This window comes from Corythoichthys intestinalis, chromosome 17, assembly GCF_030265065.1.
Source record: "Corythoichthys intestinalis isolate RoL2023-P3 chromosome 17, ASM3026506v1, whole genome shotgun sequence".
NCBI classification, from domain to species: domain Eukaryota; kingdom Metazoa; phylum Chordata; class Actinopteri; order Syngnathiformes; family Syngnathidae; genus Corythoichthys; species Corythoichthys intestinalis.
The window spans coordinates 11,976,191-11,983,448 of record NC_080411.1 but is presented as its reverse complement, the minus strand read 5'-3'; the positions used below and the strand labels follow the sequence as shown (position 1 = coordinate 11,983,448).

The following is a 7,258-nucleotide window of genomic DNA, read 5'->3' as shown; positions in this document are numbered from 1 at the left end:
ATAGCCGTCCCTCATTTGGATCATTGTTTACATAATGTGAAATAAACGTTTAATAATCTGTTTGGTCTTAATGATGTCCCGTCCCCAACAAAAAGTGCACCAGTACATGCTGTTACCTACCAATGTTGAGACCAAACCTACGCCCTTGCCCGAGGGTGGGAATCCCTCTATCCTGCATAATAAATTGAGGAGCCTTGTGTTGACCATTTGACCAACATCCCTGCTCTCTCCTTCCCTCCCCCTTCGCCCCTCCTCCCACCCACGTCCCCCCTTCGTGTCGTGTCGCTATGAGAGCCCGGAGCGACTCGCTTTGGAATCAGTCTGGCTTCAGCCATCATGCAGATTCTCTAAGGGCCACACACGCACCGAGCCGTGTCACGTCGCCTGCACTGGGATTACCACAAAAAAGAAGCGAAAAACAAGCGCACTCGGTGAGTGAAAGTCACTTTTAAATGCATGTTTTTCTCTTTGGCTAGCTGGCTAAGCTAACCGCTGTTGGGTCTCCGAGAGTTGTGCACTTGGAGCTCGCTTGCACTTGTTGCTCCCGTACGGAGAAGGGAAAAAAAAAACATTTGTCGTTTTAGTTATAACGGTCTTTTAAAAATCAGATCCGCGTTTTAAAAGATTTAAATGCATTGTTTGCGTGTTAAAAGGCGGATTGAATACTGTTTTAAGTTTACTCATTGCCTCCCATTGACAATGATAGACGTCCGATTCATTTAACTGGCACTGGAAGTATTGGCTTTGGATGCTAATCTTTGATTTTCTTTGACGGTGCTAGACGTCCAAATCATTTTGGTGGGTTAAGAGTTTATTGTGTTAGAGACCAGAATGAAAATTTTGAAAAAATTAAAAAATAAATAAATAAATAAATAAAACTTTAACCACTAGCAAGTGCTTTTCCCACGCTAAAGTCACAATATGACGAGTCTTCTGTGTTTTTGTGGACCATTTCAAAATTAATAATTTTTTCAAAGACAAAATGTACTGCTACTACAAGATTTAATACGTAATTTTGAAGCATTAGCTTATAATTGTATTTGAAGTTCTTTTATAATTATTAGGGCTGCAACTAACGAATATTTTCACGATCGATTAATTGGCGACTAATTGAACAATTAACTCATTCACTCCCAGCCATTTTCACCGGTGTTCTGCCAAAATATTCTACATCGGCGAAACGTCCTACATTGGTCGAATTTGACACCTAAAGTACTACCGTGCGCTCTAAACTTGTTTTGTTTAGATGCATACAGGAATAACGTACTAAAAAAATGCCTAAAGAAAATACTTAAATGTAGTTATATCAAATAATGACGGTTTAAATACGCTACGTGACTAATGTGGTCAACTGGTTCAAAGCTAACACAAAAAAACACAATGGTTAAAAGTATGAGAGGGTAATACATGCAAAAAGTATCTTTGAGGCAGTGAAAAGTTTCTAAATAACTAAATAAAAACAAAAATAGTAAGTACTCGCCGCTTCTAACCGATGTGCGCATGCGTGTGGATGCATGCGCAAGCGCCCTGAGCATTTTGTAGGACTTCTCGCCGCGTAGTAAGGAATGGCCGAACACCGGTGCAACCCCCTTGGCTCCCGGCCGTTTCCCTGGATTTTGACTGATTGTGCAAGGCCCACAGAAAATTCTGTTCTATTGCTATTTAAACATGGAACCCACCAAAGAAAGATTATTCTTTCTGCAGGAAAAAAAAAGTTAAGTTCATATCTTTTTCCATTCTGTAGAAATCAGCATTAGAAAATAGCTTAGTTTGAGCAATTTTCCAATTTCTGATGAAAAAAATGGAGGAATGGAGCTTTTTGTAAAAGCATACATTTCAAACATAACTTTGACTGTCACACAGCTATTTATGCTTTTGTGATATCCCAAACATCTGAATAATGTTTTCCTTCTACAAAATAACATAAACAATAAGACAAATAGAGCTTTTAATAGAAAAGTAACAATTTATTTACACATAACTAAACTACTGAACTGAGAGATGACGCTGTTGTGGCCCCAACAGCCGGGGTAAACTTTTTCCTTGTCGCCGACTGTCTCATGGAGATGGATTTTTTTTAGTTTTCTTTTGTGGTGACCACTGCCTCGTGGCGGAGTACGCCTGGGGAAACTTTTGTTCCTGGGGGGGGGGGGGGGGGGGGGGGACTGGTTTGGCCGTGCACATTTCCGGCTGAGTCGCGGGACACTGGTGGTCCCGGTCGTTCTTCTCGGTCATCCAGCCCCTGGCATCCCGGGCGTCCTCCCGGTTGTTCTGCTCGGTTGTCCGCCGCCTGGCATCCTGGACGTCCATTCGGTCGTCTTCTGCCGGCGCCCCGGCCGTGCGGCCCGGCCATTCGTTCCGTTGAATCGGGTTGCGGGTCTTACCAAATGCGCTACTGCCCTCCAGTGGCCAGTTTTATAGCTTTAAAATGGATTTTCAGCATTGTGCTTTGGAGCTAAGTTGCATCAGAACCTGGAGATGTCTGTTGTGAAAAAAACCCCCTAAAAGACGTATAAATACGTGTTTGGGACACTGAAACAATTAAAAATAAAATGTATACGTTTTTGGGAGCAAATGAGTTAATCAATTAGTCGGATAAGTGTCACTAATTTCAGTTACCTTCATAATTTACCTTGAAGTTGTTTTTGGCATGTTGTAAGTAACAATGAAGACAAAATGGATGTCTTCTGTATTTCCTTCAAAAACAATATTTTATTACAGCTTCCTGACTTAAGTGTGGTCTACAGCTGTATCGATCATCAAATCCATTGGCAAACAATTTATTAACTGATTTAATCAACTACGTAGTTATTGCAGCCTTATTAAGAAGCTAGTTTAGACAGTCAGATGTCTGATAATTGGCAAATATGTGAATTGTTTTCCAAAGTAAAAGATTTTTATTCATGTTCTACTTTGACTTAACAAAAATATAATGAAGAAATGGGATGATTTTTACAAGTGAGAAATTATGTTTGGTATAATTTAGTAATTTAGTAATTTATACATTAAAAAGAATTTAGACTAGTTTAAGGTGAAGAAGGTCCTAAACGACTAGTTGGTTATCAAAATGGTTGTCAATTAATTTGCTAATCGATTAGTTGTCGATTAATCTATTCATTGTTGCATCTGTAGTAATTATTTTATAGTAATGACTTTTCATTTTGTTCCACTTTTGCCAAATCGTCCCAGCTAACTTTTCCTCAAATAACAGCAATTGGCCACTATGACAAACGATACCAGTGCAAAGTAGGTAAAAGTGTCAAATATTTACTTCATTCATTCATACCTAATAAACTCTGCATAATACGGTATGTGTTAAGCAGAAATCTTTGCCCTCCCTGAAAAAGCCATTCTGGCACCCAAAGGTCATTGGGAGGTTTCTGCCCTTGACGTGCATAAATTTCAGGCTGCTCTTTCAACTTCGACAATAGACTAACGTTTATGGGCTGCAGCTTCTGTCTACTTTCTATGATGTGGTCTGTTGTGAACTGTCCATCGTGCCATTTGACATCCAGGCCAGTCAGATGGATACGGAGAACTAGCCTGAACAGTATGTTGCTACGTGCTCTTTCACCAGCAGACAAATCATTAAACAGCTGGCAGTTAAGTCGGTCCTGTCGCTTGCAGTGACTTTGCCTCGGGTTAGAGGTTGCGTTTGTAAGTTTTTCATGGTGCCTTTTGAAATGTTATGAAATGCCATTTGAAGCGAGGGCCATTTGCTTCTATTTGTTCTTGAGGCTCTGATTTCGCCACCCTCCTTAACAGTGCACATTGTTTTCCTTCTGGTGAGGCTATTTACTGAAGCTAACAGTAATTTTTCAGTGTTTCAAACAAAAAAGAAAAAAAAGGTGAAATTTGTAAAAACTTGGCTTGAGATGCACCTGATTTCAGGATTGTAAACAGCATACTGTGCAAGAAAGGTGAGTTGAGATACAAGGCTCATGATAACGATGATCTCCCGATATGGCGATACAACAATTTAGGGCTGCAGCTATCGAATATTTTAGTAATCGACTGAAAATCCTATCGATTAATCGAGTAATCGGATAAAACATATTTTTTAGGTAAAGAGCAATTATAAATATACATTAGAAAAAAAGACATTTTATCTAATATTGAACCATTTTCAGTCAATCAATGTCTTTATTTTGGCTGTACATTGTTGAAAACAGCCAACAATTGCCTCTCAGATGTGACTAGAATAAAAAAAAAAAAAAAAGACCAATTCACTGCTTTCACTCCAAAAACTTTTAGATCTTATAAAAAATATATATATTTCTTACTTAAAAATGCCATTACGCTTGATAACACACATCACTCAAAAGTAGTTTTTCCCACGTGTTTCAATTGAATTTCAATTTGTGTCAAGCCATTTTTAAGTTTTAGTTAAGTTTTAAGTTAGTCTAAAATGTAAGTCCTGATAGGATTTTGAGTTTTTGCACTGTTAAAAATAAATGTATTGTAACATATCATATGGCGGGAATATTTGCATGCGTTCCTGAATGCACCGCGTGACGTGCGGGGGTGAGGGAGGTGCGGTAGAGCGAGAGACGTGCCTTCCTGTTGTTGTTGTCGTTCCAAAAGTTCTCTAAAAAGAAATAATTGCAACCTAACGAAGCAGGTGACTCTTGGTCAACGTTACAGTATGATAGCTGCTGTATTGGAGCACATAAGGGGCCAGTGCTACTTGGTGTTTTATCCAGCAATGACTACTGAGCTAAAATTGACATTTAGCTTTATCATATTTTCATTTTACACCCTCATCACTCTACAGCGCTATGTTTCACAGATTAAATAAAGCCTGTATGTAAGACACGTTAGCCACGTATCGACAGTGGTCTTAATAGAAACCTAGCCCTCTGCAGGGCTAACGTTACGTACGTGAGCGAGTGACAGTAGTGTTAATTAGCGCTGAGAAGTGTACTGCTTTAAGATGGCGGCTGTTTACTAACACCGCTGACTCTGTCATTTCGCATCTAGTTAAACATACATGTGATATCTATGAGACTCATCAGATGCTACCTGCTACCACCGCATCATGGGGCTAGTTTTTGCAACAACGACGTAGTTTGTAGCAGCTGTCGGCTGCAGAAAAGTTTTTTTTATTGCTTCTTCCTCTACGCACGTGACATCAGCGAATTGTCCCACATTAAAAGTAGTCCGGGCAAAACGTGATGCTTAGAGGTGGCAAAATTAAACGATTCCTCGAGGTAAATAAAATTACTCGGATCAGTTTTTAAACTCGAGTAACTTGAGTTGCTCGAGTATTCGTTTCAGCTCTACAACAATTATCAATACACGGGTCAGGAAATCGTTCTAGGATTTTCCACAAAACGACAAATAAACTGAAAAATAAGCTATTTTCATCCTTCTTCTGTTAATTGGAATGAGTTTATTACTAGTAGACGTCCAATCCGTTTGAACTGGGACTGGGAACGTTTGAATTATGGTTTTTCTGGTCATTGGCATGGAAAGACTTCACATACCAGAAAATACGAGAAAATGTTCAGCATTGTTTCCCAAAGCGAAAGCAGATGTCTTATTTTGATTAAACACACAAGCTATTTTTTAAAGGCGTCCAAGGATAGAAAGCATTGTAGTTTTTGAAAGATAAACATTATTATGAGTTCAAAATAATTTGATATTGATGTTTTCATTTTTATACAATTTGTAAAATTAGTGTAACTAGTAGGTCGCCATTGTTGTTGATGTCGTAGGGTCGCAGCTATCGATTATTTTAGTAATCGAATAATCGAGTAATCGGATAAGGGACATGAAAAATTCAAATACCTGAGCTTAGCCTCAAACGGTATTAAAAAAAAAAAAAAAAAAATTAAGTAAGGATCTATGTACAACAAAAGAACAATTGACTAACTTACATAGCAAAAGTCCGCTAACTTAAATGCAATAAAACGCTAACTTTTTTTTCTTTTTCCAATGCTCTTAGCAAATGGTTAAGACACATATTCCCACAAAAAAACGGCTAAATATACCCATGAACTAAATTACGAATGCATTAAAAAAAACATTAGCTCAAACAAAAACGTAGCTTATGTTGGTCTTAACATGGAGCAGCTGGATTTAGCCATGTGAAATGAGGCAAAATAGGGCAGTGTATCCACTCAAATCAATAAAACTGAATGCAAACACTTTCAAAATAAACCATTACAACGCCACAATAATTAAACAAATACTGGAATCAGCAAAATTTAAGTTGAATCTTTTTTTCTAATCGAATACTCGAGTTAATCGAATAATCGTTGCAGCACTAGTCACATGGTTACGCTGCCGGGGTTCCAGAGTATGACTCTAGCGACATAAACATGTAATCTTTTCAACCCTTTCTATTTGAACCCCAGAGTAACATTAATGAGCATGACAGCAGTGTCGATATTTCACAAAAAGAGCAGCAAAAGCAAAATGAACAGGAAAGACGGGATGAGAAGAGACGAGGGTAGGAGAGTAGGAAAAAAAACTGTGTTCTGTAAAAAATGTGCTACACCGGCAAAACATCCTACAAGAGGCGAATTTAACCCAAAGTACTACCGTGCGCTTTCAGCTTGTTTTGTTTAGATACTTATAGACAACATACTAAAGATGCTTTAAGAAAATACTTTACTGTAGTAATATCAAATAAGGAATGTTTAAATATGCAACGTAACTAATGATGTCAACAGATCAACAATCTGCTTTAAAGCTACCGCAAGAAAACGCAATGCTTAAAAGTATGAGAGGGAAACGCATGCAAAAAGTATTTTGAGGCAATGAAAAGGTAATAAAACACAAAAAGACTCAATAAGTAGTAAGTAGATGTTGATACTTGTTGCCGATCTACTAGACGTGGGAACCTCTGTGTACCTCGCGATACGAAACGATTTGCAATACAAGGCTCACGATGACGATTACCTTGCGATGTGGCAATACATGGGTTAGTAAATCATTCTACAATATATTGATTGGTCACCTCCTGTTGATTTAGGGGCATTTATAGATTACTTCCTGTTTTTTTGGGTTACTGAACAGGAAGTGACCCGGTAATTATTAGGGAGGGGTTCAAATTCAACAGAATTTGAGATGTAAATGCCTTGAAATGAACATAAAGTAAGCTGTAAATGCCCCCCAAACCGGGAAGACTAGCTGTGAATGCTCTGTTTCAGTGCCTTTGACGGCGGTAGATGTCCAATCTATCTTTGAACCTTCCTGTCCATATAGATTGTACGTCTACCACCGTCAATAGCAGCCAATGAGGTAACACAGA

General features: G+C 38.5%; 1 protein-coding gene across 5 annotated transcripts in view; it reads left to right on the top strand.

The window, feature by feature from the left end:
* Positions 1–255: 255 nt before the first annotated feature.
* Positions 256–7,258, top strand: part of sema4d (sema domain, immunoglobulin domain (Ig), transmembrane domain (TM) and short cytoplasmic domain, (semaphorin) 4D) — a 93,102-nt gene continuing 86,099 nt past the window's right edge. For 3 of the 5 annotated variants that reach the window (XM_057818327.1, XM_057818328.1, XM_057818329.1), the window contains exon 1: positions 256–431. The gene's annotated coding sequence lies outside the window, so the exon portion shown is untranslated. The remainder of the gene's footprint in view (positions 432–7,258) is intronic. The other 2 variants (XM_057818322.1, XM_057818324.1) reach the window with 1 other exon arrangement.